The following is a 9,628-nucleotide window of genomic DNA, read 5'->3' on the forward strand; positions in this document are numbered from 1 at the left end:
TTGATATGGATACTTATATACCGCCTATCCTCGGTCTGAGACCCAGCTCTAAGCGCTTCACAAACACGGGGTCATTTACACAACAGGCTGCCTACCTGGGTGGAGCCAACTGATGGCTGCCATTGGGCGCTCATCATTCGTTTCCTGTGTCGTTCAGATTTCAGGCACGCACGCATACACACTCACACAAACATGTAACATTTAACATTTTACGTGTATGACCGTTTTGTTTATTTACACTGCCATGTTGGCAGCCATACTCCGTTTTCGGGGATGTGGATGCTGGGTATGTTCTTGTTTTCATAACCCACCGAACGCTGACATGGATTACAAGATCTTTAATGTGCGTATTTGATCTTCTGCTTGCGTATACACACGAAGGGGCTTCAGGCACTGGCAGGTCTTCACATATGTTGACCTGGGAGATCGGAAAAATCTCCACCCTTTTCCCACCAGGCGCCACCGAGATTCAAACCCGGGACCTTCAGACTGAAAGTCCAAAGCTTTTACCATTCAGCAATTGTGCCCGTCATACAACTGTTTTCTCACAGAACCAATCTTAAGCTCAACCGATGCTTAACGCGCCCTAAATATTAATACACCAGAAGTCACTCAACAAAAAAGAAGTTAATCCTTTGTTCACACACTGTGTGTTCACTGATTCCACATCAGCATTCAGTGCAGTTCAACATTTGATGACACAAACTTCTCACCTTCAACATCAGTTCTGACATGATTTTGTGAACTGTTTTTTGTTGTTTTTTGTGGGGGTGTTCCTGTTAAAACAGCATAATGAAAAAGCCTGTCCGGATGATTCTGCCCGGTTCCAACACTACTTTGAGTAAATGGAAACTAAAATAGTCATGCTACAAGAACAGTTGTTCAGATTACAGTATCTAAAAAAAATGGGAGGGAAAAATAACTTACCTGAGATGGTCTGTCAGGGTGGGGGAGTCTTTATAGTGATGTCTTGGGTGTCTGTCGGGTGGGGTAGTCCTTATGGTGATGTCTTGGGTATCTGTCGGGTGGGGGAGTCCTTATGGTGAAGTCCTGGGTGTCTGTCGGGTGGGGGAGTCCTTATGGTGAAGTCCTGGGTGTCTGTCGGGTGGGGGAGTCCTGGGTGTCTCTGTCGGGTGGGGGAGTCCTGGGGGCGAAGTCCTGGGTGTCTGTCGGGTGGGGGAGTCCTTATGGTGAAGTCCTGGGTGTCTGTCGGGTGGGGGAGTCCTGGGGGCGAAGTCCTGGGTGTCTGTCGGGTGGGGGAGTCCTGGGTGTCTGTCGGGTGGGGGAGTCCTGGGGGTGAAGTCCTGGGTGTCTGTCGGGTGGGGTAGTCCTGGGGGTGAAGTCCTGGGTGTCTGTCGGGTGGGGTAGTCCTGGGGGTGAAGTCCTGGGTGTCTGTCGGGTGGGGTAGTCCTGGGGGTGAAGTCCTGGGTGTGTCGGGTGGGGGAGTCTTTATGGTGAAGTCCTGGGTGTCTGTCGGGTGGGGGAGTCCTGGGTGTCTGTCGGGTAGGGAAGGCCTGGGGGTGAAGTCCTGGGTGTCTGTCGGTTGGGGTAGTCCTGGGGTTGAAGTCCTGGGGGTGTCGGGTGGGGTAGTCCTGGGGGTGAAGTCCTGGGTGTCTGTTGGGTGGGGGAGTCCTTATGGTGAAGTCCTGGGTGTCTGTCGGGTGGGGTAGTCCTGGGGGTGAAGTCCTGGGTGTCTGTCGGGTGGGGTAGTCATGGGGGTGAAGTCCTGGGTGTCTGTCCTTGGGGTGAAGTCCTGGTGCAGGGAAGATCCTACGATCACCACACAAGTTCCAGTTTGTTTCTCAAGGAGTCCTAACTGCGTTCGGACAAATCCATAGACGCTACACCACATCTGCTAGGCAGATGACTGACCAGCAGTATGACCCAACATTATGACAAAGATGATAATAATAATGATGATAATAACAGTAGTAATACTAATAATGGACGTTTGGTTCTCGATCTCGATCCATATATATGGTTTGTTCGAAACGTGGGGTCAATTTGACGTGTACTGTGTTCACAACGTGGGGTCAATTTGACGTGTACTGTGTTCACAACGTGGGGTCAATTTGACGTGTGGTGTGTTCACAGTGTGGGGGTCAATTCGACGTGTACTGTGTTCACAACGTGTGGTCAATTTGACGCGCGGTGTGTTCACAACGTGGGGATGGATTTGCCGTGTACTGTGTTCACAACGTGGGGGTCAATTTGACGCACGGTGTGTTCACAACGTGGGGATGGATTTGCCGTGTGGTGTGTTCACAACGTGGGGATGAATTTGCCGTGTGGTGTGTTCACAACGTGGGGTGAATTTGCCGTGTGGTGTGTTCACAACGTGGGGTCAATTTGCCATGCGGTGTGTTTACAACGTGGGGTAAATTTGCCGTGCGGTGTGTTCACAACGTGGGGGTGAATTTGCCGTGTGGTGTGTTCACAACGTGGGGTGAATTTGCCGTGTGGTGTGTTCACAACGTGGGGTGAATTTGCCGTGCGGTGTGTTTACAACGTGGGGTGAATTTGCCGTGTGGTGTGTTCACAACGTGGTGGTGAATTTGCCGTGTGGTGTGTTCACAATGTGGGGTGAAATTGTCGTGTGGTGTGTTCACAACGTGGGGGTGAATTTGCCGTGTGGTGTGTTCACTATGTGGGGCGAATTTGCCGTGTGGTGTGTTCACAACGTGGGGTAAATTTGCTGTGCAGTGTGTTCACAACGTGGGGGTGAATTTGCCGTGTGGTGTGTTCACAACGTGGGGGTGAATTTGCCGTGTGGTGTGTTCACTATGTGGGGTGAAATTGCCGTGTTGTGTGTTTACAACGTGGGGTGAATTTGCCGTGTGGTGTGTTCACTATGTGGGGTGAAATTACCGTGCGGTGTGTTCACTATGTGGGGGTGAATTTGCCGTGTGGTGTGTTCACAACATGGGGTGAATTTGCCGTGTGGTGTGTTCACAACACGGGGGTGAATTTGCCGTGTGGTGTGTTCACAACGTGGGGGTGAATTTGCCGTGTGGTGTGTTCACAACGTGGGGTGAATTTGCCGTGTGGTGTTCACAACGTAGGGTCATTTTTACGGGGAGTGTGACGCCCAGAATGACTTGCACGACCTAGGACTGAAGGTGATGGTAAGAGTGCTGGTGCATGAAGACACGCCGTGTCAATGGAGCATGGCTGGTGGCGTGACGGCCCGCACACACGGGATGCAGGTGAGTGAGGATGACAAGATGAAGTGCTTTTCAACCATGCCTTGAATGACAAGTATTGTCTGCAAAGTGTCAACAGAAGGTTGCCCTGAACATAAAAATGGCGCGTGGATTGAATGAATCGATGGTGGAAGTGCTGACGAGCACACCTGCGTTATTAGCTCTGTCTTCATTGTTCGGGGCAGAGTGACGGTCCGGCCATTATGCCGTGTTGCTTCGTTCACTTTCCTCTTCCCTATCTGCCCCATCGACCAAAATAATTACTGCTATAGCGTTCTGTTGCTTTCGGTCTGACGTATCTCGTGTCGTGAGTCATACTGACTGTATACACACACCGAAAAGTGTAGCCGGAAAATCAGTTTGCAAAATACAGCGTAAATAGCAGTTTACCACAGGTCCTGTAAACTGCATGTCATAGGAGAATGTGATAGCCCACAAGACCGCGGGACCTACCGTGTACCCCCCCCCCCCCCCCCCCGTCAGGAATGATGTAAGACTTGACTTAAAATGTCCTTCCGTGTCTGTTGAACTTATTTTTTACATGTTCCCAAGAGAAAAAAAAAAAGTGACGCACTCAGAGTTACTGCCTTTGGCACCTGGGTACCCTCTCGTGTCCCGGTCATTTGAATTAAGAAAAGCTCAACTTCACCCCCTCATAAATGATACTTAAAGGAAACCAGCACACATTATATGCAACATGCATCAACCACGACAGAGTCATGGGTATGTCGATGTTTGTCGTGTAACGGAAAGAAGAAAGAAGAAGAACGTAATTCAAGTCATCGAAATTTTCTGCTGGTTTTGAAATCTGCGCTTTTAGCACAGCACACGTCACACTGGAGGAGAAAAGCCCCGAAGCAGGCAGACAGACCGCTGTCAGACTACACCCAGGAGAAGTGTGGGAGAGACTGTCGCTCAGTTATTGGTCCGACCATCACATCGGACACTCAGTCTGTCACCACCCACAACGCAGCTCCGTGTAACCGCCACTGACAGCTGCCCGCCACCGTTACAACAGGTAGTAACCTTGCAGATGTTGACAGTGGGGAGGTGAAGCAACACATGTAAATGTGCACCAACGGCTGCCCGCCATCGTTACCAACGGCTGCCCGCCATCGTTACACCAGGTAGTAACCTTGCAGATGTTGACAGTGTGGAGGTGAAGCAACACATGTAAACGTGCACCAACGGCTGCCCGCCACCGTTACAACAGGTAGTAACCTTGCAGATGTTGACAGTGGGGAGGTGAAGCAACACATGTAAATGTGCACCAACGGCTGCCCGCCATCGTTACAACAGGTAGTAACCATGCAGATGTTGACAATGGGGAGGTGAGGCAACATGTAAATGTGCACCCACGTCGCAGGCATTGGTGAGAGATCTGTTGAAATTCTTTTTTTTTTGTTTTTTTTGTTTACTCATTTCCTGGCCTTAATCGTCTCAATATTTCTGACATTTATCACACTCCTCTCATCATTGGTCCCCCACCCTCCCTCCCACCTACAGCCCCACAAAGAGGTCTTTGAGTCAGTATAATATCTGAAGGAAGCGGAATCAAACATGCAGGACAGGTGATCATTAATCCCGGGCAACATGCCCGGATCCTCAACAACCACCTGTATTGTATTGCTTCGTAGTGTTGTACTGTATTGTGTTGTTTTGTACTGTACTGCTCTTTTTCACAACAGACTTCTCTGTGTGAAGTTCTGGCTGCACTCCTCAGGGAGAGCGAGTCACTGCAGTGCAGTGCCAACATTTTTGCTGTTTGTTTTCCTATCGAAGTGGATTCTCTACAGAATTTTGCCAAAGACAACGCTGTCGTTGCCGTGGGTTCTTTTGCGTGCACTAAGTGCATTTACGGGGCGTTGGTTTATCGTCTCATCCGAATGACTAGCGTCCAGACAACCACTAAATACAATACAATGTGTACTCATGTACATACATACATGCATATATATATATATATACCGATTCAGTGGTATTACCCTAATGACTAGCGTCCGAATGACTAGCGTCCAGACAACCACTAAATACAATACAATGTGTACTCATGTACATACATACATGCATATATATATATATATACCGATTCAGTGGTATTACCCTAAGTCGGAGAGAGAGTGAGGGGGTGGGGGTGGGGTGAGGGGTGGGGGCTTTTTTCACGATCTGGATCTTTTATTCATTTTTGACCAACAGAGGGATGTGAGGGAATACATTGTATCAGAAGAAAGTTAAACATACACACACACACACACTCTCTCTCTCTCTAAATCTAAACATTAAGACATAAAAGCAAAGAAACAAGCTATTAACAATAATATTCAATGACAATTTAAGTTCCATGAAGTAACAGTATGTAGTCTCTTCAATGCCACAATTAACACATTCAGCACATGTCTGGACGACACAAGTCAATGAAATATAACATCAGACGGATCTTTGTTATATTTTGTTTGGTTTCATTCTAACTGAAAGCAAAGCAAACAAAATACATTCTTACTTTACTTCCCCACCAAAGCTGCAACAGTTCGCAAGTATTGGCTGCTCACTTCACTTACAAGACTATCTGAAACTATGAGCGTCAATATCGAGACACTGAACTTAAAGGTATAAATGGACATCTCAAGTGTGTGTTCATTATCATGTCAATGCACAGTTCTGTCAACCGAAGGGCATCGCCCAGGGTTGCCCAATGTAGGCCCCCCTCTAGCCATGTAGCAAGGAGAGTACACAGCACGTCATGCTGGGGATATCAGTGCAGAGAGGGAAAGTAGCACCCCTCCAAGTGTCGACAGTCTCATCAGCCCAGCAACGTATCGTGGATTGCAAACAGCTGGGAACACAGGACAGATTTCTTCGAAGGAATACAAGCAAAAGACACGTTCTGACGATAGTCAAAACACTCAGTCCTAACAGACAGAACAGATAGCACCATGACATTCAGACAGTCAAAGTTCCAGTCCCAACAGACAGAACAGATAGCACCATGACATTCAGACAGTCAAAGTTCCAGTCCCAACAGACAGAACAGATAGCACCATGACATTCAGACAGTCAAAGTTTCAGTCCCAACATTCAGAACAGATAGCACCATGACATTCAGACAGTCAAAGTTTCAGTCCCAACAGACAGAACAGATAGCACCATGACATTCAGACAGTCAAAGTTTCAGTCCCAACATTCAGAACAGATAGCACCATGACATTCAGACATTCAAAGTTTCAGTCCCAACATTCAGAACAGACAGCACCATGACATTCAGACAGTCAAAGTTCCAGTCCCAACAGACAGAACAGATAGCACCATGACATTCAGACAGTCAAAGTTTCAGTCCCAACAGAAAGAACAGACAGCACCATGACATTCAGACAGTCAAAGTTCAGTCCCAAAAGACAGAACAGACTCAGAACAGACAGCACCATGACATTCAGACAGTCAAAGTTTCAGTCCCAACATTCAGAACAGACAGCACCATGACATTCAGACAGTCAAAGTTTCAGTCCCAACAGAAAGATCAGACAGCACCATGACATTCAGACAGTCAAGAGTTTCAGTCCCAACAGACAGAACAGACAGCACCATGACATTCAAAGTTTCAGTCCCAACATTCAGAACAGACAGCAACCATGACATTCAGACAGTCAAAGTTTCAGTCCCAACAGACAGCACCATGACATTCAGACAGTCAAAGTTTCAGTCCCAACAGGCAGAACAGACAGCACCATGACATTCAGACAGTCAAAGTTTCAGTCCCAACAGACAGAACAGATAGCACCATGACATTCAGACAGTCAAAGTTTCAGTCCCAACATTCAGAACAGATAGCACCATGACATTCAGACAGTCAAAGTTTCAGTCCCAACAGACAGAACAGATAGCACCATGACATTCAGACAGTCAAAGTTTCAGTCCCAACAGACAGAACAGATAGCACCATGACATTCAGACAGTCAAAGTTTCAGTCCCAACAGACAGCACCATGACATTCAGACAGTCAAAGTTTCAGTCCCAAAAGACAGAACAGACAGCACCATGACATTCAGACAGTCAAAGTTTCAGTCCCAACAGACAGAACAGATAGCACCATGACATTCAGACAGTCAAAGTTTCAGTCCCAACAGACAGCACCATGACATTCAGACAGTCAAAGTTTCAGTCCCAACAGACAGAACAGACAGCACCATGACATTCAGACAGTCAAAGTTTCAGTCCCAACAGACAGAACAGACAGCACCATGACATTCAGACAGTCAAAGTTTCAGTCCCAACAGACAGAACAGACAGCACCATGACATTCAGACAGCTAGCTGAAAACATCGTCCAGCGTTGTGAGTATTGACCGAACCCAGGACCTGACTATGAGGGTGAGGACCATAGAGACTAGCGTGAAGCCCAGGGACTGGACAAACTGATCAGCGAAGTCTGCCAGGTCCTGAAGTACCTGCAGCCAGATGGACTTCTCTCCCTCCTCCCCCTGGGGCAGGGTCATAGCGGCAACACACACCACAAACAGGCCGTGTTCAGGCACCAGTCGTCAGTCTTCCAGCAGTGCACACTTCCAGACAGGACCCACGATGCTGGCAGTGAGGTTGTCAGTCTTCCAGCAGTGCACACTTCCAGACAGGACCCACGATGCTGGCAGTGAGGTTGTCAGTCTTCCAGCAGTGCACACTTCCAGACAGGACCGACGATGCTGGCAGTGAGGTTGTCAGTCTTCCAGCAGTACACACTTCCAGACAGGACCCACGATGTTGGCAGTGAGGTTGTCAGTCTTCCAGCAATACACATTTCCAGCCAGAACTATCGATGTTATTGAACAGCAATAGCACAGTGAGGTTGTTAGTCTTCCAGCGATACACATTTCCAGACAGAACTATCGATGTTATTGAACAGCAATAGCACAGTGAGGTTGTTAGTCTTCCAGCGATACACATTTCCAGCCAGAACTATCGATGTCACTGAACAGCAATAGCTTGTTGGCAGTGAGGTTATCAGTCTTCCAGCAATACACATTTTGCAAGTCAGAACCAACGATACTTGTTGGCAGTAACGGCAAACACACTGTCAGCGACCGATTTTCCTTCAGAGTGATTTGTGTCAGCACGTTGCTAAGACAATGTGTACAGAAAGAAAAAGCAGAACAGCGACAAAACGTGCAATGCTGGTTCCAGAACGACATTCTGCCTCGTGGGGTATGAATCATCCCTTATTCCCTGCATGGACAGACAACATGAACGGGCTCAGTCATATTAACGAGGGACGTTCTATCTGCACAAGTCCAGGTCTGGATCAGAATGGCCGCTGGCACCATGACTGCCTCAAGCTGCAGGACGGTGGCCGCCTCGCTGGGACACAGCTAGCGGTGCACGTTGGAGGCCACAGGATTGCACCTCCCTGCCGCCATGTACCGGCCCGGGCCACGGTTGGCGAGACGTCCACACACACCACCCCCTTCGTCAGCACTGTGTCACGGCTTCCCCTGCCTCCATTTCAGGCTGGAAAGAAACAGCAACAACTATTGCTGTGACAGTTGAGGGACTGGCCTTTTGGTGACAGACACCACGTTCACACGCACAGGCGGGGTATATAAAACAAGAGAGGCAAGGCCTTCAAGACTCACTTGTGATACACTTAAAAAAAAAAAAAAATCTAATCGTTAAAATGTGTTCTGCATTTGTTATTATAAAGCTTCGCGTTAAAAAAAAAAAGAAGTCCTAACCAGATTCGAATTAAGTCCCCTAGCATTAATTACAGAGTAATTTCCCTTTTTTACTATCTGCACCAAAACGTTTGCAAAATAAATAAAACTTCCATGCTTAGCAAAAGAAGTTCCTGTTTGAACAAAAAATGATAATAATGACTGCTCTTGTTGTTTGGTCAGAATATCAGATCAAAGTGCCAAGTTTAGAGAATACAAAAAATATAAATATAACAGTAAATGCAGTTTGCATATCATTAGGCTTCATTTTTTAATTTTTTTTGTGTCCATCCCAGAGGTGCAATATTGTTTTAAACAAGATGATTGGAAAGAACTGAATTTTTCCTATTTTTATGCCTAATTTGGTGTCAGCTGACAAAGTATTTGCAGAGAAAATGTCAATGTTAAAGTTTACCATGGACACACACACACACACAGACAACCGAACACCGGGTTAAAACATAGACTCACTTTGTTTTCACAAGTGAGTAAAAAAACCACACCAAACAACAAGAATAGTCTACACATGTCTTTAAAACTTGTAATCCAAATCCATCCAATTTTGGCTGGAGTTCAGCTTCCTCTCAACTTTTGATCTTGATCTTTTACCACTGGCAGTATTTAGTTCAGTTTATTCTACAAGGATTGGAGCCGAGCACCACAACAGAGTGTGATCTTCGTGTATACACACACATGTATTGTGTGTGTGTGTGTGTGTGTGTGTGTG

Source organism: Babylonia areolata, chromosome 35 (assembly GCF_041734735.1).
Source record: "Babylonia areolata isolate BAREFJ2019XMU chromosome 35, ASM4173473v1, whole genome shotgun sequence".
NCBI classification, from domain to species: Eukaryota; Metazoa; Mollusca; class Gastropoda; order Neogastropoda; family Buccinidae; genus Babylonia; species Babylonia areolata.